Genomic DNA, 23,119 nt, shown 5'->3' with positions numbered 1-23,119 from the left:
CTGAAGAATAGTGCAGATCTTCAAACGTTGCTTTTCATTAGCGTCATTCATGTAAAATTTACCTGCCAACCTTAGACAAATTTCCTAGCTCCCTTCAAGCCCTACCAGTGGCCACACGGTTAAAAATTGCTCTATAGTCGCCCTTCGTCGGGTGCGAGCTAGCTTTATAGTTAGTTTTCGTCATTTTCTTTATGTGTAACGTGTATGGGTGCTAGTTTCCCTTAGAAAGTCCTCCACAATGGCATCACTTCCCATAGGCAGGTAGCCCTTGTGTGGTTTGCCATATTCAAATAACCAGCCACCCAAACTAAATCCTTTATATGCGATTGACAACCGATGATGAATTAATTTGCAGAACATTGTTAGCTTTTGCGAATATTCAGGGCACCTTTACTATGCATATTCTCTACATTTTTTACAGAATTGCTGTTTTTTTTTTTTTTTTTTTTTTTTTTTTTTTTTTGTACACGTAGAGCATAACGTTTCTGGTGTCTTCTTCTGTAACCACCACTTTCATGTGGGACTATCAAAGTAACAAATTATTCCGAATGCTCGAATTTAACTGAATAAAGCTGTCATCACTCTCTAATGGTGAGATATGCTTGGTGATAGTTTTTTTTAAGCGTGTTAGAACACGTTATAACAAATCTGTCTAAAAAATGACCTTACTTACGATATAGCCTGGCAAAAGCAAATAAATTTTTGGTTGAATTTTCTCTTCTATTAAAAAATTGTAAACCCCGCCTTTTATTTGTGTGGCAATAAGCCTCGTGCATGCATTCTGGTGTCCCAACACAATGTTTAACTCGCCAGTATCTCAGAGAATTTCAATAGCATTTTGATCGGATTTAACTTTAATCATAACAACTTGATGAAGCCACTGATATGACCTGGAATTCAGAGATAAGCTTCTTGAGCGATACTTGGCTGGTGCTGAAAATGCTTGTATTATTTCTGAAATAAACAATTCCTTCAGAATGACTGAAGGCTATAAAAGGGTGCAGGTAATCATCTGGCATATTCTTGCAACTTTTCTAGTAGTTTTGAAGACCTCCGCAGGCATGCTACTGAACTTATTGCGCCCGATTAGCCATAGTATCACATACATAATACCATCTTGAAACTGATTGTAAAGGGAGGCCAAATCCATAGTGATATTATAGATATTATTCTCGTATTCCTTCATCAACTCATCCAAGATCATCAACTCAAGCCGAGATGTTCTTGCCACAAGATAAATCATAATGCTCGGTAACGCATTCAGCAGTAGCAAATAAATAGATCATTAGTATCTAAAATTAAGTTCCGGCTTTGAATGCCTGATGAATCTGTGCTACTTTCAAATGCATCTTTTGACCTTCTATCCGTTGTTCTGGGTCAGCCTGGACAATATGTACCAGTCTTTGTCATTAACGAAGAACATATAGTTAATGTTTGGCCAATTGTTGCATATACATCCGTCGATGATATACCTACGTCAGATTTTTGAAATGGTTGTTCCTGAAAACACAGTTGATGCCCTTTCTCAGACAAACTATCAACTATTAGCCTGTCTGCAGCTTTCATTTGGTTTGGATAAGGCCCTTTTCACCGAAAAGGTACTAATATTCAGTGGCTTTCATCTCTTTTTTAATGCTTTAATTACTAAATATGCTTCTTCTGACATATACAAGAAATTTAGATGTTAACGTTTCTTTAGCATTGTTTTTCTATTTTTCTAGACATCAGATTTTATCTCTGAGCGGAGTATAATTTTATTTGTAATTACTATGTTTTATAAAACTAACCCAAAAGACTAATCAAGTCTTCACTTTTCTGTAATAGTTTCACATACTAATATGAAAAATGATTGCAATGACTGATGCGCTGAAATTTTCGGAAAAGATTATGCTTCAATAGTCCGTTTCATCAGCACCTTTAAGTGGCATTAATAGCAGACAACACAATAGAAAGTTTGAAAGACGCGGATGTTTAATCTGAATCTTTCGGAAGCCTGTTATCAGAAAAGTGCGTCCTCTTTCTATCGATCGCTGTTCTTAAGCCCCACTTGTTCCCAGGGGCGGCGGCCGAATTTAGGATAGATGAATTGATCGAGCGTGGAAGAAGAGCTCTTGCACCACAAAGAATACAGTTAAAAGCAGAACAGAAAATGTAGACAAACAGGACGAAATGCTTCGAAACAACAAAATCGATACCAGTGACGTCTAAAGAAGGTGGTGACGCTAGAGATAAAAAGCTACAATTCTAGGTCATGAATACTGAGAAATTGGATCAACAATTTCCCAGGAGAGCAGAGGGATTACGTTAAAGTTACTATTTGCGATGCTTTTGTTTGAAGTTTTAATTAAATTTTAGTAGTTTCATACAACATTGCCTAGCTCTATGCTAAGAAAACATTACGACTAATGTTTCTCCTTAAAAATGTAGTTTCCGAAATATTTAAGTTTGAATTCTGGGCCAAAAAAAAAAAAAAAAAAGATAGTCTCCGACAATGTACAAAAGAGTTACAACTGTAAACTGTATTAACTCTAAATATTAATTTTTCTAAATTTAAAAAATAAAAGTTAAATTTAAAAATTTGACCAAATTTTAAGAGTTAATGCTTCTAATTTTCGCTTCGAGTGAATATATTTTTGTTGGATGACAGAAACTAATGCTATCAGCAATATAGATGTAAAACTTCACACAGAAATCGGAATTCTTTAAGCTATTTCCTTTTCCAAGTTCCAGATCCCAATTCTAATTGCTACGTATAGCATATTTCTTCTTTTTCTTAATGCAATCCAGAAATGTATATATAAATACCTCGGTTATAACACTGCATCCTTACATTACAGAGTGGTTCTAAGCATAGTTTAAAAATGCGGGCCTGCGAGCGGCATCTGTTCCCCGAAGCAACTTTACATGGTACGCATACCCATTTGAATTACGTATTTACTGTAAATACAATCCGTATTGTTTTAGAAACAAATATATGGACTGAGCTTACGTGCGAAACTGCCATGGAAGGGCCAAAAGATGTGAGATGAATAGACTGGGCTTTGTCACTGCATGCTTGTATGTCAGGCCACATGACTTATTTTAGAGACAGAGATATGGCGTGAGCTTATGTGGACAACTGGGCCACTGTTAAAAATAAGAAGCAAATAAAGAGATGGAATGAATACGTTGGGCTTTGTCAGGCCACGTGATTGTATATAGCATTTATTGTTGACTTAAGTGGTTATTAAAATATTCTCAATAAAGGGCTGCAAGTAAAAAAAAATCTTGTACGCTTGCATTAAAACTTTAAAACTTAAACCGCAGTTATAAGAAAAACAACTGGAATGAAATACCTTTCACACGTTTCTGACATCTTAGTCCAAACCTTTTACTGCAGATTAAAACTCTCAGGAGTGCACAAGAAAAGTTGCATAGCTGCATTTTAAAGAAAGATTAAAGATTTTAACGCTTTTGAATCTAATTTTCATTATTTTCATCACCATTCAAAACGAATGTGAATAATGCACTAGAAACTCTATAAATGGAGCTAATTAGTTAGTGTGATATAAATCGTATTCAAAGATTTGAAGATGTATACTTTTTAAACTTTTATTCGTAATTGTCAAAATACGTATATTAAATGTCCTCAATTAAGAAATTTTTTAAAAAGAATAATCCCTTTGTTAGGGAGTATCTCTATATGAGAACAGGTTTTTTTTCGCAGTTGAAAATTAATAAGTTGGTGTATACGTAAAATTTGTGCTGGATGTCAAAGACTGTCCCGCTTGGTACAACAAAATCGGCGCCAGACATTGGCTCAACTGACAGCCCAATACAATGCAGGTTGAAGTGCAAGTGTTTCGGAACATACAGTTCAACGGACATTGTTGGATATGGGATTATACAGCAGATGTCCCTCTCGTGTGCCTCTGTTGACCAAACGTCATTGCCAACTACACCTACAGTGGGCCCAGAAACATCGAGACTGGACCATGAATAAGTGGAAGATAGTTGCCTGGTCGGATAAATCATGATTCCTCACTCATCACGTTAATGGTCGTGTGAAAGTATGCCATCTTCCAGGCGAACAGTTGCTCCGCCCTGTACGACAGATCATACACAGGCTGGTGGTGGCAACATTATGCTTTAGGGAACGTCCTCATGAGCGGCTTCAGGACCCTTAGTTGGGGTAGAACAGACCATGAACGTTTGCGGACTATGTGAACATAACTGCGGATCAGTTGCACCCTTAAATGACGTCTGTCTTCATAACTGGAAATGGAATCTTCCAAGAAAACAACGGCCCCATAGTCACAAGACTCGAATTGTGTTGGATGGTTCGAGGAGCATAAGGATGAATTCCAGTTAATGTCCTGTCCACCTTACTCGCCAGAGCTTAACCCGATAGAGCCTATTTAAGATATCATGGAGGAGCAGCTCAGAGCTCAACCACCATCATATCTCGATTTCACATGACCGCTGCTTGGACATTTGGAACAACCTGTCTCCAGTCATCTACCAAGAACTCGTGGCATCCATGCTAAGGTGAGTTGCAACTTTTTTGCAGGTCAAAGGTCGCGCAACGCGTTATTGAGTAGTTGCTTATAATGTTTTGGCTCTTCAGTGTATGTAGAATATAAAATATGAAATAAAATTAATAAATTTAATTGGTACCAATTGTCAATAGACCTTAAAAATCGTAAATTTTAGTTAAACACATCCCACTTCAACGATACGCTTTGCACTATTTTTCGTCACTCTGCAGCATGTTACGTCACTCTTTTCGAGCAATTTCTTTGCACTTCTAGCTCAGCCACTGCTCAGGATTAACACAAAAATTTTTTGGCTGTAAATACGACAGTAGTTAGTATGCATCTCTTTTCCCCGCCTACTGCGGCCTGAATAAACCACGTCTCTCGCTTGGCGTTCTTTCTATATTGTTTAAAAAACTGTTAGTGCGTATTTAACACTATAACTGACACGTAACGTATTTAAACTGTTAGTGCGTATTTTAAGAAACATCATTTGAGTAGCAGATCGCTCTGCTACTCAAATGATGTTTGAACCGCGTAATCGTCAAGTAATAAAGATATATTGTGCTTATCCTAGAATTTTATAGTTTTTCTAAGACTTCACGACATCTATTACGCCGTCTGCATTTTGTGTCGCATCTATTACCACTTCGACCATGACTAAAAAGTGAAACGTGCCAGGATTGCAAACCTCTAAACTACAACATCACATATATAGATAGACATATAGATGTAGAAAGATAGATCTAATAATGTTGTATAATAATAAAAGCAGCTGACGAGATTAAATGTTCCTTTTTATTTTAAATGATATTTATAGCCACAATTTTCACATGGAACTGTAATCGTGCCTAATACAAAACACTTACATTTTTGAAAGCTTGCAAAGAGCAAGAAGCTGAAAGAAGACAAGTAGCAGCAGTTTTTCTGTTTCGAAACATTATTTGACTACCATATTCTATGCCAATTTTTCAAAATTATTTCATTAGTTTTTCAAACTCACATCAATCCAAAAATAATAATTAAATTCTTAAACTAATTCAGGTGTTTTTAAACAATAATTCAAAAATATAATTATTAATACAGTAATTTTTAAATTCACTAAATACTTATGAAATATTAATTCTTTTGATACCATAAAATTTTAATCATTTTCATAAAAGAGCTTACACTTTTTAAAATTCATTAATGAAAAAATGAGAAAACAGCATTATGGTTTTTTTAATTTTCAAATACCATTAATTGTTAGCACTTCTGTATGATAATACAGGTATAGTGTCTACAGAAATTAAAATCTCACTTTATTCATCAATGTAATTTTGTAAAATTTTAAAATCGATAAAGTTTCGTTCCACTGAAAAAGAAACATCATTAAATCACTTTTAATATAAACACAATGCTGCATTAATTTTCGAAGCTTTGATTTTTTTCCCTTTCTAGATAAGAGCAATATTTCATTTGGATGCAGAATAAAATAAAATTAGTTTCCATAGCAAAGCTTTTACCTTGGTAGTTCACACTCTCATTTGAATTTCGTAGATAAACTTCACTTTAAGACAGGACTCATTCTGTGCAGATGAACTGAACTTTCAGGCTGTGACTTCCAGGACAGATGATATCCTGTCGACTAGATGTAAGGATGTTGTACATAAGCTGATGGCGTAGGTGTCGATCCATAATGATAAGCAACTTGGCAGCCGGGGCAGATGAAACATTTTTTTTTTTTTTCAATTGGCGTTTGCGACCATAATTCACTTGGCATTCTAATCATGCCTGATTCAAAACGTTTACGTTCTTGATAAATTACCGGAAAGAAGAGAATAGCAGTTCATTGGTTCTCTGAGCCATATTGACACATTAACGTTTTCAATGCTTTGAAAGCGAATATTTTAATTTTCTTTTATTTTTAAGTGACATAGCTTTATATCAATAAACAATTAATTATCAATTACGTCAGTATGTGGGGATCTTGATTATAACTATGAATTAACGTTGCGAATTCAGCTATCGACCTGTCGATAATATACTAATAATAATAAGTATGACTTGCTTTAAAATTTCATTGACCCCCTGGTAATTATTTTGGTTCTCTTTCGGCTCCCGATACTGTTGGAAACCCTTGCTATAGACAGTTAGCTACTCTTTTACAGATTTCAAAACTTATTTCTCAAAAGGAAATCAGTTCTGCACCGTCTCCTTAACACGAGTCTCGGACTTAGTCCGCAGTGTGCTTTCTGTTTATAACTTCGCCTTCTTCCTTCTTTCCTGGAAGTTCTAATTGAATCTGCGTAACCAACTAATTCAAACTGTCCGAGATTGTCGGAAATCCTATAATAGAATGTATCGGATGCATATAGTCTAAGTATATAAAAATTACAGAATTTTCTGGTTAAAGCGGCTACTGTCTCTAAGACTAATGAATATAATCTCCTAATTTGTAATGCGAAAATTTCAAATATCGCAAAGGCTGGTTCACAAAAGATTTTTTCGTTTGCCACTTCAAAAAAAAAAAAAAAAAAAAGTAAAATTCATACAAAAATACAAGAAGATGCAGCAACTTGTTTTCGTTCTCACTACCCTGACATGCCCTCACGCGTTAATGATGTTACTAGATAAGTCTAAAGTATGATTTTGTTGTTACCTTATAACATCTTTTAAAACTACTTGTGTATGCTTTTCTATTATCTCCCTGCAGTCTCTAATCTATTTATTGACCTCGTAGTAAGGGAAAATTCTGTTGATTGCAAGGTGCCGTGTAAGTGCTGACTGTACTCAGAGGATAGACGATACAATTAGATGAATAAAAAGAAATCGCATGTGATTGATTATCTTAATAGCAACTGAATAATATGCTTTAAAATTTAATCAAGTTCGCATTCTTGAAATTAAGATTTTTGAAAGGTTTTGAGGTTTCTGAGATCAGGAGCATTAGGGAGTAAATTAAAATAGATGGAATATACAATTAAGAACCAGATTTAAAATAACGCACTTTTGCTTAGCAACGTATTTTGCTTTTAAGAAGAAATTATTTATCAAAAACAAAGCTTTTCAGTAAAGAAATGACTTTGATGTTAAATGCAAACTGGAGATCATTGTTCAGAAAGTAGCTTTTTTCCAACTCGGAAAGCTATGGACCGAATCACACCACTTCATATGCTATAATAATCTTTTAGAATCCAGATAAGCCTAAATTGGGGTATAAAAACATCCCGCATGAACGCAACTTATGAACAAATTCGAAAATAGTCATTTTAAGCCAACTACTCGTTTAATCGTCTTTTATGAAGAAGCGGATTTAAAAATCAAGAAACTCAAGTTTGCAAATTTTGCGAATTAAAAATTTGTTCTGGCACTCTCTTGCTTCCTTAATGGTTCCCAGAAAAATTTATCATATTCATATTAGTATAGAAAGAACAAATACTTTGAAATCATAATAACAACAAACAATTCTCGGTAAACAGCAAATTTCAAAATGTGTTTTCTAAGCATATTTTAATCAAAAATATTGTTTCCGCATTGTTTCAAAGATCCCTTTTCGGAATTCAATTGCTGTTTTCAATGAAAAATTTAAAAAAAAAATCCCATTTTAACGAAGACTAAAAAAACAAAACTATTGCACATCAAGTACGTAATATAAGACCTCAGAAACAGCATCTTTGAATGACACTAACTTTGCAAATGTTAATCAAATTTATCATTTGTATAAAACAAAAATTAAATTAATTTTATTTTTTATTAGTTAAGTTGTGATATTTGATTTCACTAACAGTTATCTATAACTGATTTCCAAAATTTCAGATAAAAACCTAGCGTTCTGATGTATTACATCTGTGACAATTCACTATGTGGGAGACGTTTTGAGCATATGGACTTTATAAGAGATAGACTAACCCAGTGGGCGGAGCGCGCGTCACCGACATGTCGGCAAGAATGAGTAGGGACGATCTAGTTTACTTTAACACTGAAACCTATGGCGTTTGTATAACATAACTCTTTTTAATTATTAAATGTGATACGTTGTATAGTGATGAGATTATGAAAGCCACAGTTTTTTTTCCAAATAGGATTTAATATATCTCATTAAAGCACTTTTTACTGCATTTCGCGCGTTTTTTTCACGCGTAATTCTTGTACAAACATCTTTACTTTGGTAAAACGGTAAAAACTATAAGCACAAAATTTATGAAATCAATTTTGCGTAAATATAAAGTAAAATTAAATCAGATTGATAGTACGTGATGCTTTGAAATAAATAAGGTAAAATTAAGCAAGATATGATAAATTTTTTTTTTTTTTATTTTTTTTTTTATTTAATGAACATTTTCAGGCAGTGATTTTCCAAGCTATAATAACATTACAAAACTATCATATTTATTTGATAATATGATCATTAAATTATTAACATTTAAGTGGATTAGTTATTTTAATAATTCATAAAATTCGGAGAATAAAATTTTCTGAGCGTAATGAAGGAAAACCAAGAAGGAAAAATAAAATCTAGAAGCACTCAGATTTTATATCACGCCCAAAAGAAATTTTTTTTAAGTTTTGTGTGTTACCTATATTTATTGAATATCATATTCTTCGCCCGTAAACCACATACATTTGAAAACAGCGTATCTTTAGAATTTCCGCACTGGAGATAAAGCTGTTATTTTCCGTACAGTGCTCGCTCTGAACTCGTTGAGTTTGTTAATAAAAATTTCGTTAAAGTTTTACAAAATATGAAATAGATTAAAACAAATTCGAAATTCAACCGTCCAGATGCCCATGTTCGGGTGGAGGATTACATTATTCAGAATTTGGTGGCTCTAGATACTGTCGCTTTTGACACAGTACGAGAAACATATATGTATTCATGCAGATTCTTCATTATTTAATTTCTTTACATATAATACAGGGCGATAATAGTTGGTAACAACAATTTGAAAGGAAACACGGACACTTATAGTAAAACAGCGCAAAATGCCGCTTCGAAACTAACAGCCTTTCTAGGCTACCGCCGCTTTGGGCTAATAAATTAAATTAACAGTAATTTAAAAAAATTATGAAGAACTAAAATAAATTTAAAAAATAACCACTATAAAATACAAGAAAAATTAATTATTACGGTTAAATACAATTTTAATATTAGAATTAAATGTATAAAAATTTTTAAGGAGTCAAAAGTGTTTATCACTATGATGTATTATGAAATATAATTGAAATAAAATTCCTTTATAGAAATTGTGCTATTATACTAATCTATAATTTTAAAAAAGCAGCACAATTTAGAACTTCAAGAAAACTTTCAAAAATTCGTTTTTAAATATTTTAGTACTTTTTACTTATTTACACCAATAAAAAGCATAAAAATTGCAAGAGAAAATTGCTTGTTTGAAATTTTCTATTAGTTCAGATTTAAAATATTATTTTCTAAAAGTAGTTACAAATTTCCTTACAGCATAGGAAAAGCTAAAAAAATTTCCAGCCCTGAAAGCATGCAATAGCTTTATAATTATTTGGAACGTTAATTATGCTTGATAAATATGCTAAATTTTTAAAAATCAATCTCAATTTCAAAAATAAAAATATGTAAAAATTCTAATTTGTGTAATGAGGCGCTACAACCAGCTTTTCTTGACAATTATACACGTTGCAATAGGCAACCAATGTTAAATTTCTGCAGGTTGTCGCTACTCCTCCGGATGTGATCAAGGTGACAGCCGGCAACGCCTCAGATGAGGAAGAAAACCCGTTTGGATTAGTCTATTTCTTATAAGGTCCATGTTTGAGCAGTGATAGCACTTGCAAGGCAAATAAATTATATATGGATGGTAACGTAATGAAAGTAATACTTCAGATAGTTTGGAAAGACTTCGTTACGTACGTTTTAATGTCCAAAAAGTGAAGAACGGGTAATAAAAGAATTTTAAATTTCGCTTGATTGAAACATACTAGTTTTTCCGTACGTATTCTGAGATAACCATTTCTTTAAAAATAAAGGTAGAAAATTATTACTTCAAAATTTATGTACTGACATTGAAACGTACTACTTATCACCTAATTACTTGTTCAGCGTTTTCGAATGAAACAGCATTATGTGCAAAACCTTTGCAAATATTTTCAAAGAGTATAATTTTGATAACAGCATGTAATACACATATGGTTTTAAAATCATCAAAATAACCAACTTAAAAAATATTTATATATTCCAGAATAAAATTTAGTTGCTGCAATTCCATCAATAAGAACAAAATAAAAAAGTAATAAAATTTATGAATATACTACTTTAAAGGCAGATTCAAATTTTGAAATAAAATCCTATGCAGCTGTTTAGAAGACACTCTTTCATCATAAGCCAAAGAAATCAAATTTTTATTTGGAACAAACAGACCTGTTAAAAAAGAGCTAAAATTTACTCAAGAGGAAATAAAAATATTCGAGTCAGAATTTCTTTTCCTGCAATAACTGAAACCCCTCTTCTTCAAAACGTTAACAGAATACTAATGCATGACACGAACATTATGATAGTAATATTAATATTTCAGAACACGCGATAGCTCACGATCCCATGATGTTAATAACCAACTATTTTCGATTACAGTGAAAAGAAAATGTCATTGTTTCAATCACCTAGCACAATGATTTGGAAATTGGACAATGCCCAACTTTTTATTACGCTTTTGAATTATGGTGGATAAGCAGATGATGAATTGATTAATACAAACATATCTTTCAAATGAACTAAGCAGGGGATCATTTGACATTTCAATACCATTATGATTTACGATATCCTGGGGACTTAATGGATCAACATCCTACGTAAATTAGTGTTTATATTCTTTCAAAACAACCGACATCATTTATCTGATAACTGATGAAGTTCTGTAATTCACAACAATTTTCGAGCTTTTGCAAATTTTTCTGAAGAAGACGTAGCCATGATAGCAAGAATAAAACTTATTCCTACGTTATTACAGATACCAATGATTAAACAAAACGCACTCGTAACTAATTTTACACGAAATTCTTGTTATAAATTGATACAAATTTTGTATCTCTGATTTATAAAGTATGCAGGTAAATATACACATTCATAAATTTAATTTGGAATATTTTCAACGACAGGAAGGTTAACCCGAAAAGCTCTTAGTTAAAGACTCTATCTTACATTTTTGTCGATTGAGCTACTTAAGTGTCCCATTGCTATAGTAAATTAACTAATCCTACCACCACATTTACTCAATTTCTTACAAAAGACGTCAAGAATCTGTTATTTTTTTTCTTTTTTTGTTTTTGTTTAAGAAGAGGAAAACAAGACTTCCATTCTACAAAACGTAAAATGTTCCTTTTGATATAATGAAATAAATATTTGAATTATGTCTTTCTTAATTAATACACAAAACTTATTTACATATTTGGTTCCTTTAAAATTGTTATCTCATTTGAACAGTTGAAATATATTCAACCATTTTATATCAAAAGAAATTATTTTTAATGAGCGAAATGCTAATGACTGGTTTATTTAACCACGCTGTACAATTATTTAACCAAGCATTTAATCAAGCCGTGTACTATTTAACCAAGCTTATACTGTTTGATTTTGTACCATGCACCGAGTCTTTTTTTACTTTTTCAATGAATTTTTGCTTTAAATTTATTATTTTAATTCGGTGATATTAATTTTTGGCTTATGCTTTCAAACACATTACTTTAATTTGTTTCAGGAAAAGTTTTTAATGTATTTTTGTTTATTTTTTATTTATGTTTAATTCTGCAAATCATATTTCCATAAAATTTAATTGTTAATATCCCATAACTCTTTTAACTTAATAGTCAAATGGGCATAAATTTTACTATTACTTTTTATACAATTATTAAGTTCAATCATAGCAAAGGTTCTTTACATTTTGAAACTGTGCTATTTTTGCATAGAAGTAACATTATTTAAATGTACGAATATTAAGGTAATTTAAAAGACATTTAATGTCAGTATTATTACAAAAGAACCTAGGAAAGACTACTGTACACTGTCTTGACTAATTAATGACGCAAAGAACTCTGCTTTGATATACACATAATTTTTTTTTATTCCTGATAAAGCCAGAAATCTAACTTGCTGAACATGAAGTTAATGATTGGGAATGAAAAGAATAGAAGAACAACTATATCATTCTACAAAAGCTGTAATGAAAAGTACTCAAAAAAATTACAAAATAAAAAACGGAAAATTCAGAGTCCATAAACTGCATATATGCTGCAAACTTTTTTACGTTCTGTGTCATTTAAAGTTGCCTCTGTTAGTAAAATCCGGTTCGCATTTACTAGACATACCACCCCCCAGGTTATTCAACAAGTCGTTTTTTGTAGAGGTAGCATTTAGAGAATATGTTGACCAGTCCACAAGTGCAATACGCATTGCCCTGTTGAATATTAGTATTTATAGGACATGCTTGATGATCGTGTCATTTATATCCTATAAATACAAATGTGCTGTTAGTTCGTGCACAAACGGGTTTAACAGTGGGTGCTAAAATATCATCCCGATATTGCACATTTTGCAAATTGCAACTGATCGGAATTAATAGCGTTTTGATACCATTCGTGACAGCAGCTCAAAACATCATCGAATATCTCTTGCTGCACGCGAAGCAGAATATTTCTTATACGATTTGACGTATGCACTGCTAGCCCATTAAATTTATCAGGAGCATCCTCATGCCCCATGGGATTAACGTTATCAGTTTCCGAAGTCGATGACAACAATCATGAACCTTAAGACAGTCCTTATTCCATCTTAGAATAAACCATCTGCCACTTTTATTTCGCCTCACCAATGATTATGAATGCATACTTCAAATATGCATTCATAATCACCTCACCAATTATTAAGCATTCACAATTGCCACTACTCATAATTAATTAGACATAATCGCCTCACCACTGATTATGAATACATGTGCATAATAAGAGATATATACGTAATGTGTTTCACGTGTTCACGATTTCTGAGGTTGCAAACTTTACGAAATGTTGCCTTTCTGTAACTCGACTTACAATCACGTCGCACGGAAGCTGATCTATGCCATGATTTTATCATCCAGTCGGTATTCTTTAAAATCCTACTTAATGAGCTCAGATGTCAAAGAAGAACTCAATAAAGAGATTTTTAAGGTTATCTTGGAACTTAAATCACCTTTAATCTGTACCAGTCATTAGCCAAACATAGTAGTCGTCTCATAGCATTGTAGCTTGGGAAAGATCTACTCCTGGATCGAGCAGACACGTTTCCAGTTTTCAAAATGCCGCTTTGCGACTTACGCAATTACGCTTTACCTACTTCTTACGAAAAAAAGACAAGGTCTCACTCGTGTGTCCTAACGTTGAAAGTTTTGAACAAGAAATGCCACAATTATCCAAGGTATCGAACTGCAAATGAGATAATGCAATGCATTTGTACGCATTTGTAAGTCAAATATTGTTACGCGTCAATGAACGGCAGTACAATAGCTCTGAAGTTCGGAGCTATAATAAAGTATGTGCTATTAGACAGTCTGGTTAATATGCAGATTAGTAGTTTACATCTTTGTCACTGCTCACTTAATTTAATTGACCCTCTTTGAATTATATGTATCGAAATATAGAGATCACCACATCTCGCTGATTATTAGATCTTAGATCAGAATGTTTGTAAAGGCAAGGCTGATTTTTCCAAATTCTTGCTCCAGTAAAATCCTAATAACTTTAACCTGATTGATAATTTGACTTAAATGATACCAATTGTTTGAAAAAAACCTAGGAGGGACAAACTTTAAAACATTTTTATATCACTTGCAAACTGTCCTACGTATATAGGCGGGATATCGGTGCCAGTGAAAGTATTTCAATTAGGGACCCCCTATGGTAGGAAAAAGAGCAGCTCCTTTCTCTGAAGAGTTTTTCCTAGCGTAGCGCGCCGCTAAATGTGATAACCATTTTACGGAAAGCAAAACACAAAGATGTGATTTCAAAGTATTTGCTTATTCTACAAAATTCTTACGGTATTCGATAGCTTCTGCATCTTAAATCTCAACCAAACAAACTTTTATAACGTTGTAGAGTTATTAGGTTATTTGGGAGCAAGAGACATGAAAAATGAGCAATACCCTCGCCGGGACTCGAAACACGGACCTCTCGACTACGCGTCGAGCGTGCTGACCACTACACCACTAAGGCATGCTAAGATGGCAGGATAAATACTTTATATACTGTACCTTTTATTAAAGGGCGAGTAGGGATTAGGTATATATTGGTGGTGGAGAATTCTTTGGCATGCTAAGACGGCGGGAGAAATACCTTATAACCTCGTATTTTAAGCCTTCTAAAAATGCAGTTAATTTAAACTTAGAGTGTTAATTTGTATGGGGTTTATAATTATAACTACAAAATATGATTTGAACTTAGTTTAATTCTTAATTATTAGTTTAAATTAGATTGCAAAAGTAAAGTAACTTTTGCCACAGAAGCCTTTTTGGAAACTGGATGATTCCAATTTTGTAATTTTCCAAAATACCCCTAATTTAATTAGTTCGGATAATTAAATTTCTCTTGTATTTGCAGTATTACGTTCCCTTTTAGTTTAGTTACGGAGACAATTATTAAATATTAAGTAAATTTATTCGTTTAAAATCTGACCTGCTTTTGATTCTTTGATTTCACAGTAATATAAATCTTGTTTTCTTCATTTCAGTTCGGCTACGGCATTCGTACGGCTTTCCAAGTAAACATTTTGCTCCACTATCACAGTTATTTTCCATGTAATTTAAAAATTCGAAAGATTAAAAATAAATAAATAAATAGGCAAAGAAATAAATGAGGAGGGGATGTTTGCAGAAAAATTTGTAGGATTTGTTTAGATTTTGATCGGATCATGTTAGTTTTCTCTTAATGTATTTTTTTTTTATTTCAGTTCTGATCAAGGATTACTTTAGTTCTCTGACATTTCAGTTTCCTGCTGGAATGTAAATTTTGTATGAAGTAGATGCAAATTCTAAACGTGTTTCAGAAGCAGTATTTAAGCTGCGTTTCAAGAGTTCTAAAGAGTAGTAGCAGACTTAGTTCCGATGTTTATGCTGCGAGTTTAAAATTAGCTCTCTAATTCGGTTTATACTGATATTTCTCGGCTCGGCTTTGCTGTGTGTAGCCGATTTAGCGTTAGTTTAAGCTAAGGAGCCAGACATTATAATTCTTAATGTACTAAAGTTTTTTACATTTCCATTTTTCTGTTACGCAGCCACAAGTGGTGGTGATTTGTGAGCATGAAGTGCGTGCATCTGTTTTAATTTAAGTTTTAAATAAAAAAGTTCTTTAAACCTTTCTTCTGCAGTATTTATTCTTAAAGACATAGCGAGAATTCGCTACTTGGTCTTCAACGTAGGGCTCAGGCTGTATGCTTCCAAAAGACTCTATAACGTGTTCCCTTATATATTTTTAGAACTGTTGTAACTGTCTTCCATAGTTATTATTGTGGAAAGATGTAATATTGTTGATTAAGGCTGTGCTATTCTAACAAATTTTCAATTCATTCTAGAATAAATAACATAAGAAGTATTTGAAATTAAATTAACTTTTTTTATAATTTCATGTTTAGTGCGAGAAACTAGTTCTCTGAGAAAATCTTAAATTACAAAAATCCTATTTAGAACAAGATAAAACCGTCTTTCCTACAGAATAATCCCTACATCTAGATTCCGATAATCATTTTATAGCTTAACAGTAGTTTGTTAATAAACCAAAAAAATTTTTGTATGACTAGCAAACACTTAATATTCTCTTAATTGCTTTAAAAATTCTTTAGAAAAGTCTTTTTTAAATAAAATCAAAAGTGTTTACTAATTTTTACAAATGGATATAATTCATCAATACAAGTAGATAGCGAAATCTCGTGAACAGCTTGCAAATGCAAAGAACAGCATAGTAATGCCCAGCAAACTGGGTGAATGAAATAAGAGAACATTGTTGTTAGGGTTACCTAAATTGAGAGGGGTGTGCAAAAGGAACAGCCCACCGTTAATGTGCATTTAATTTGAATACTTAATTTGATTAATGCAAATTGAAAATGACGTAAAAATCGCTGATTTTAAAATTAAATATCTCGGTCAATTTTTAATCTAACCTTTCGTTTTTACTTCCTTGTACGAAATAAAAAGGAAGTATTGTCATCGCGAAAAGTTTCAGGCAGCATATTTCAACGAAAATATCCATTTTGACCGCTATCGAATGCAATTTAACGATGTTTTTGCGTGATATCTGTAGGTAAGGACAGAATAAAACACTCTTTTCCTTCAAAAAAATTATAAAATTGCTTTAAAATTCAGAAGAGAATTTTTCGTGGCGTCTGTACAAACGTATGTACGTACGTACGAACGTACGTATCTCGCATAACTCAAAAACGAGTAGACTCAGAACGTTGAAATTTTGTATATAGGACTGCTATAACATGTAGATGTGCACCTCGTATTTTGGTTGCAATCGGCCGCACCAAACGTATATAAATTTATTTATATATATATCCATTCTGTTACCCGGCTCAGTAATCTCAGTTTCTTTACTCTTATATGTTTGTAAATTGTACATTTTTTGCTTTAAAAATGATTGTATTATGTTGTTTTTATCTTCCGGTTAAGGTTTTATGCCTTTAGTAAATCTGTATGCAATATTTTGAAAATTATCAACAATTTTAAAGTTGTCTAAGTGCCACTAAGCCTTTTTTATATGGCGGCCATTGATGTTTACATTTGAAACAGAGACTAGTGGATTTGTTGCCAATCTAGAGAAACTTAGCTTCGCAACAACAAAGCTAACGCATTCATTTATTATTGCCAATTAAATCATGCTTAATTCTTTCTGGAATTTTTTCGAGCAAATAAGTGTTTGAGATTTACTTCGTAATTTTTAATATAGATATTTTGAGTTTTTATGTATTTTTGCCTTCTCGCGAAGTGAGAAATTAATTAATTAAATGAGAAATACTCAATCGTCTGTGAAAAACTGTTTCTTTTTTGTTTTGTTTGCTTAATTTCTTTTATACATCATTCTAGCTTTATTATAGTATTTGAATAGAACATGTGGCAACGATTAGATTCTTTAAATGATATAAATTTTGTGCATTATGAGTTATAATATGAACGAAATATATACGTTAACTGTTATATAATTATTGGATTATGTAACAGTTAATTTAGTTTTCGTTATATAATTATTAATATAAGTTAATTGTCATATAATTATTAATACTGTTAAGTGAATCTAGCGCCAGATTGTCGCTATGATAAACAAATACTAGAGTGAATTTCAAAGAATGCATTTATTCTATTGTGGTTTATGCGCTTTCGGCGAAGTAGATTTAATTCAATCCAATAAGTTTAAATGAAATGCAAGAAAAAATGCGTATAATTTAATATTCCGTACAAGGAAGTCATGTGGTGTACACATCAGATTTTTTTGTATTATTTTTCATAACGAATAACACGTTTTTGTAAATATAAGCACAGGGTTCGAAGGAACGTATAAAATTGAGATTTCATAATTCGAAAAACTGATGTCTTTAAAATCTTAAAATGCAAAAGCATGAATTTCTGCTTCATTTGAAAAATTTGATAACTGGAAATATTTGCCTACGATCAATGGTTGCGAAAATAAAGGCCGGGCAAGGACTTTGTGGAAACAGTGTATATATATGTCAGATATCACAAATGAGAGTTTTCTAAATGGCATCTGTCTATATTTTATTACAAATATGATCAACTAGATTAGTGACCGCGTAAAATTTATGCTTTCATGATACATTCAACCTTTTCATTCTTTATTTTATACTTCTAGCATTAGCTATTTCTGTACGAGTGTTTTCACAAATTTACAAGTTCTTTAGAACGAATTTTTTTATGTTTTTATTAAAAACATTCACGTTCTAAGTGAAACGCGGCATTTCAAACCTGAGTTGTTGTTAAGACACAATAACACGCCGAACAAATAGTACTAATTCAGAAGTCAAACAACAAAAATCAGATTTTTATTGTTTGACTTCTGAATTAGTACTGAGTTGTTGTTTTAAACGCTCGGACCAGCAAGACCGTATATATGAGGCATGGAATATTTTGTGACGTCTTTAAAACGTATTCGTACATGGATCTTGAAACATATCCAAGAATTCACGGCAGTATATTAAAGATTAAAAATTCATAATTTTTCTTGCAAAGAATGGAGTTTGGTAGTCTTAAATGTAGGACGTAAATGGGACGACCATGGCAGGCATAATCTAAGTCTTGTCTCCAGGTGTTTGCTACAGAAAAGAGTAAAGAAATGCTCGAATAATTTTCAGAACGAGCGAAAACGCCGATGACATTGAAGCGTGTGAAATTCCCTTACGAGTGTTTGAAATTATTTAGTCTTTTGTGAATGGCGTTGCGTGCTTAGCAGAAATATGCTAAACTTGCAGTCTTCCAATGCTTTTGAAAAATCGACAGAAACTGTAGCCATTATTCCTTTTCAAATATTTCTGAATTTTCTGATTTTCAAAATTTTCTGTTGCCATTATTACTTTTCAAATATTTCTGAAATAAAAGCGTAGAATGGTAACTGGTAACCCAACAATATTATACCAACTATTTTTCATGAATATTAGAAACAATTTTTATGCATGTAAACAATACAGTTTAATTTTGTATAATATGGAAACCATTATTGTATGTATTCCTTAGAATACTATTTTATGTGCACATATATATATATATATATATACAAGATAATCTTATTTTATGTGCGCATATATACAAGGTCACCTGAAATCAGTGTTACAAAACTTTAAAAGCATTAAATGTATCATTATTGTACAAAAAGTGTGTAAGCTGTTTTAAATACATTTTCATTACGAAACTGTATGTCTTAAAAGTTCTACATCATGTATTTTTACATAAAAACGCATTTGAAAAACAATTTAATAGTTTGAAAGACTACTACTGGTCATTAAATATCTGAAGCACAAAGGCAAGTTCTTTGTAGAATTATTTTTTTTTATTTTACAAACACATCGCACTGAGAAAAAAATGATAATTAAAATTTCGGATAAGTCTCAAGCACAAGACATGCAGAAATCAGTTGGAGCATCCACTTCTGGCAGGTCAAGCAGATTTCGGATACTAAGGTGGGTACTGCAGATTATTCGCCTTTAATCTGTTGCCAAAATTCATTCATCTGACGTAACAACTGACAGGTTTTTGTCATGCAGCCTCTCTGCACTGCATTGAGCAGATGATTTGAATTAGTGAGGGAACCACGCACCGACAAGGCAGCAGTTCAACTCCCTGTGTACTGAGTAAATGCAAGTACATCGTAAAACAAAATACGGTCTTACAAGGATGGGAGGAAAAACCTATACTGAGAATCGCTGCTTAAGTGTATTCATTTTGCGTATATCTCTCCCTCCAGGATCAAATGCATGCACGTAAAGATCCATTTATTTGCAGAATTATGAATAAAAGTATCATCCTTGCAAGACCCGCCCTCCATCAATTATTACACTGAAAGCTATGATTCAGAAGTTTGAAGGAGTTGGATCCTTAGAAGTTCCGTTTAGTAAAGGGCGGAAACCAATGTCAGAACCCACAGTTACTAATGTCGCCACTGCAGTCATTGATGACATCCATAGGTCCATTCTTGGAGAATAGCGCGAAAATTCAGTTTCTTAACTCTTCCAAAGGTATGACAAACCTTGCGGGAAGTTCTTCAAGATGTGAGCCATGTACAGAAATTAACGCAAAGCAATTGTGACTAAAGGTGGTATTTGCTGTGCCGTTTCTTGCCAGGGTGAAAGTCAAAGACGCTTGGCCGTGGAGAATTCTGTGGTGATATGAGACTCATTTTTACCTAAATGGGACTGTTAACACTACCATTTCTCGAATTTGGGTATCCGAAGAATTCTATGCAGTTCCGGTAATTCCATTGCATTCACGAAAAATCTTTGTCTGGTGATGTATCACAGCAAATTTCATCATGGGACCATTCATTCTAAGAACATCACTGTAACAAGACCACACACCTGTATCGTTCCACGCACCATCCCAGTTATCGTGATATGATGACTAGTTTTGTCATTTTACATCTTCAGAATAGGCAGTTGCTGTATCAGATAACTTTTATGCAAAAAGCACCACTTATATCTGTCTATCGCTACAGCGGCTGTTGTGCCATCAGCTTACCGAAAAAAGGATCATAAGTCGCTTTATTCCACTTGCATGGCCGCCACTAATATTCCTGTATCTAACCCCATGTGACTTTCCCTGCGGAGTTATCTGTAGTCAAGATCTAGCTTGGTGGGGTCCTGATTTAGACGACCTTAAACGACAATATATCACAGACTTTGCTGAGCATTCCTGGTGATATGTTACGTTCGGTGTCGAGGATGAGGTGTTCGGAATGCAATGCGTGATCCACGAGAAGGAGGTCATATTGTAAGCGGTTATAACATAGTTTCTCTCTTCATGCCTTCGTGGTATTAGTGAACACACGCCATACACATATTCGGGAGGTCCAGAGTTCGAATCCTGGTAAAAGCATTGCGAATTGCTTCAGCTTTTTAGCTTCAAACAATCTAAAATATCTCTACAAATCGCACCCAAACAAAAAGATGAGAGAAGATAATTCGTTAACACCAGTTGCAAGAAATTTTTAGATAAATCATAATAAAAATATTAAAACTCATAAAATTAATAAGACAAAAAGAGAATAATAATTTATCATATAGGAATGGGAACAAGAGATTAAATAATTACCTTTACAAAATTTATTTACAATTTTATATCATGAAAAATAAATGCACTGTAGAATTGTGCTTAACCCACACTGAGGAATATTACAATCAACTCAGGAGTTCGTATTTGGAGTGAGGTCTTTATGTATCGAAATGCGAATTTAATTATGAAGGAGGGGGAGTGACAAAAAAGTTAAACTTATATTACAAACATGAAGTTTTATTAGTAATAAATAGAAAGGACTGAACACGTACGGAATTCTTATACTCATTCAATAAGAAAGAATGTTTTTTCTCGTGACAAGATGAAAATTTAATCAATAATGTAAGAAATTCTGTCAATTGCAACCGATCTTAAATAGTCGAGTTCCTGATTAACAGTTGGAGAAATAAATTTTGAGAACACGGAAAAAGAATAAATGAAGTCGAGTTTTGTTTAGCAAAATGACGAGATCTGTAATGCAAATGAAGGCGGACTGAGAAGGGTCTACGATACATATGAAATTAAAATTCATTGCATGTGGCCAGTACTTTCAGGACGTCTTGATTCCTCTCATTCTCTGCGATCCTCGATTAAATGCATTTTCATCTATTAGCCTTCCAAATAAAATGAAACTACTTACTACAGGAGTTAGCAAAAAATATAAAGCGACAAGATGAAAACATATTTTATATAAGTCGTGCATAGTTTACTTCTTTTCTTGCGTTTTGTCTTGGATAATTATACAGTTTTGAAACATCAAGCTGTACAAACTCAGAAATCATAAAATGATCGAAAGTAAATAATAGAACACAGCTAAGAAAAGAGGGGAAAAAAGAAAAATTACTTCTCTGTATTATATGAAGATAATATGGAGAACGTTCCCTACAGCATTTCTGTAGAAGAAATATTTCTACAAAAGAAATGTGCAATGATCATGAAGACTGTCAATCCAAACAAGAAGACGTAGTCTCAAAATGGAATTATCCCAGTAAATTGTCATTTGGAGGGCTGACGTAAGCCAGTGGAAGTAAATATGTTATTTTTTCTTAAGCTAAAGAAGAGTTTCTGTGAAAATAGCAAACACTGGGCATGCTATGTAGTAATTAAATCTAAGGAAATGTGTAATTAAATTTGTGTCACATTAAATGGCCAGGAGAACGTACTGATAAATTGTTTTATGAAGGCGAAGGCATACTGAGTAATAGAGTACACTAAGTTCCCAAACATTTGATAAACTTGTAAATCCTCTTTATCAGTATACAAGGTATTTTCTGTTCCTTTTCTGAGTGCCTTCGTGGTGTAACAATTAGCACACTCGGAACGTATTCGAGAGGTCCAGGTTCGTGTCCCAGCCATTGCTAATTCTTCCTGTCTCCTGCTTCAAAATATTCTAATGATTCTACAGTGACGCCCGAACTAAGAAGGTGGAAGAAATTATTCAGCACCAGGATTTGGCGACTGGGTCCCCAGATCCCCAGTCATCCTTTAAAAGGGGGGAGTGTATAAGGTATTTTCTCCCTTCTTTCTGTATGCCTTTCTGGTGTAACGATAGCACACTCGGTGCGTATTCGAGAGGTCCAGATTCGAGTCCCGCCGAAGGTATTGCTCATTTTTTAAGTCTCCAGAATCAAAATAACCTAATGACTCCATAAGCATTTTTTTACATCTATGGTAACCTTTTCTCCGAAATTTGTTATTTGCATTCTTTGATGACTGCTTTTTATATGGAAAAGCAGATCACCACAAATAGTTTTTACAAACTGCATAACTGAATGAAAAGGAAAGGAAATGTTGAAGACATTCTAATAGTTTAAGCCAGTATTTCCAGATCGCGCGTTTTTTTTAGTCCAAAGG

General features: G+C 33.0%; 1 protein-coding gene across 1 annotated transcript in view; it reads right to left on the bottom strand.

Moving 5' to 3' along the window:
• LOC118180950 (uncharacterized) overlaps positions 1-23,119 on the bottom strand; it is an 833,338-nt gene that overhangs the window by 789,407 nt on the left and 20,812 nt on the right. The window lies entirely within an intron of this gene.

This window comes from Stegodyphus dumicola, chromosome 4 (assembly GCF_044657685.1).
Source record: "Stegodyphus dumicola isolate Sdum_Otavi_A_Nest chromosome 4, ASM4465768v1".
In the NCBI taxonomy this organism is placed as follows: domain Eukaryota; kingdom Metazoa; phylum Arthropoda; class Arachnida; order Araneae; family Eresidae; genus Stegodyphus; species Stegodyphus dumicola.
The sequence above is the reverse complement of the archived record's forward strand: the minus strand, read 5'-3'. Positions and strand labels throughout refer to the sequence as shown.